Here is a 2,004-nt window from a genome sequence, read left to right as displayed (position 1 = left end):
AGACGTCTCTTTATCGAAACGTTGAATCGGCTTGCTAATTGAAGCTCCCCTCAACTATTGTTCCGTGTCCTTTGATACTGTGTATCCCAAAGAGTTTGGGGATAACAAATTGGATTCCAAGGGAAGGAAAACGCAGCAGGGGGCGGCAGAAAGTTAGGTTGGCGGATGAGATTAAGAAGTTCGCAGGGGTCAAGTGGATGCAGCTAGCACAGAACCGGGTTAAGTGGAGAAATATGGGAGAGGCCTTCGCCCTGCAGTGGGTATAATCAGGCTGATGATGATGATGGTAATGATGATCCCAAAGAGTTAATGCAATCAAAACTAGAGCGAAAGCGACGGCGGCATTTTCATCTAAACCCTCGCCACTCTTTTGCTAATCGTGTTCGCAACCATGATGATACTTCGCGCATGGTAGCCACTATTTCCACCAAAGCTTAGGGCCAGATCTAGCGCAAAAACGGCGTACCAACCTGGCAAAGATGGCAAAACGGGGACCACAGAAGCTGCTTTCGTCGCAGATAGCAGTGCGGAGTGGTGCGTGAAATGATACTGAGACGTTCTTTTATAATTTCCTAGTTCACTTGACAAATTTAGACCAGTGTGTGAGTTAGAAGGTCCGTCAAGGTGGTGACGTGAAAATTTGTAAAAATATAGGCGGTAAAAAACACAGGTGGGGAGATATATGCCCATTAGAAGTGAAAAAAAAAACAACAACAACAAACAGTATTCACAGATGAAACGAAATGCCTGATCCCTTTCAGAATCATGTTTTGCTCACGATGGTGGCATTGCGCTGAAAATAGGTGCATCAGAAAGCGGTAGATCGCATGGCGCGGATTGAGCTGCAGCGCGCTGCGTACCAACGTTAATAGAAATAACGTTGCTGCGTACGTACTGCACCTACTAGACAAATCAACTGATGCGATGTCATACGAAAGCAGATGGTTTTGTTCTTTAGCTTTTCAGCGAAGGTAAGTCCTCTCTTGCACGGCCCATGACTATCTAGAGCGAGCGTTGGCTTCTCTGGTGGTTTGGGGCCTGCACTTGGGCCCCGGGAACAGGCCGCTAAACTGCCGACAGCTCCGAGAATCAAGTTGTTGGCGCGCAATCGATTGACGAACGTACAAAAAAATACTATCAACCCTAGTCCGAACAGAAAACAAATCTCGCTGTAGATGCTGCGTGTAGTAGAAAACACGGTACGCGTACAGCAGATAAAACGATACGAAACTATCGCAGGTACATCTTTATCAGCCATTATATCACTCAGTTTTTACAACTCTAAAGAAAATGAAATGTTAAAATTACATTTTTTCTGATCATTGTTCTATAGGTTTAATTGTTATAAGAGTATTTTGTGTGAGTGAAGTAAAAATGATTTAGCAAAGTACCTCCGTGGCGTTGCACGACGGTGGCACGACCTCCTAGCCACGCTTTACCCTTCTGGTGTATCCATCTTCTTTCTCTCGTTTTTCTCAGGATAAGTCAAGAAGGTATACTTACGCTCTGCTTAGCAGGGTCTCCCAGAGAAGGGAAGATAAGCAAAATAGAGGTGTGCCTAAATGTATGGGGTTTTCCCGTATGTTTCTACTCCAAATTTAGCAACGAGGGTAACACAAGACATTCTTAAATGCGCAACTAAAACGAAGTTCTGTATTCTAATTCTGCCACTTTCCAATCAGCTATTATATTCGTCCCCGTCTCTCTTGCAAGGGGCAGCCAATTTTGTTGGAAGTACGTTTTAGGCCGCTTGGTGATTGTTAGAGCCGAGGTGCTCAAAACGTTATGCACGGGCAGCAGCGTCGCGTTGCCTTTGGTGGGAATGAAAGAAAAGGAAGGGCTCCTTCTGCACGAACCGCAAAGCCAGAGCGTGGCACGTGATGCGAGTCAGGCGAAAAAGGTAACGTCAAAAAACCACGGCTTCCTCGCAACGAAGTCCAGCTCCGGCGACCACAAGGCCCGCGCTTGCTGTCTCCTCCTCGTACACGCTCTCCGATCCACGCC

The sequence above is a fragment of the Amblyomma maculatum genome, chromosome 2, assembly GCF_055883805.1.
Source record: "Amblyomma maculatum isolate TAMU_Amacu chromosome 2, ASM5588380v1, whole genome shotgun sequence".
Taxonomy (NCBI): Eukaryota; Metazoa; Arthropoda; class Arachnida; order Ixodida; family Ixodidae; genus Amblyomma; species Amblyomma maculatum.
The sequence above is the reverse complement of the archived record's forward strand: the minus strand, read 5'-3'. Positions refer to the sequence as shown.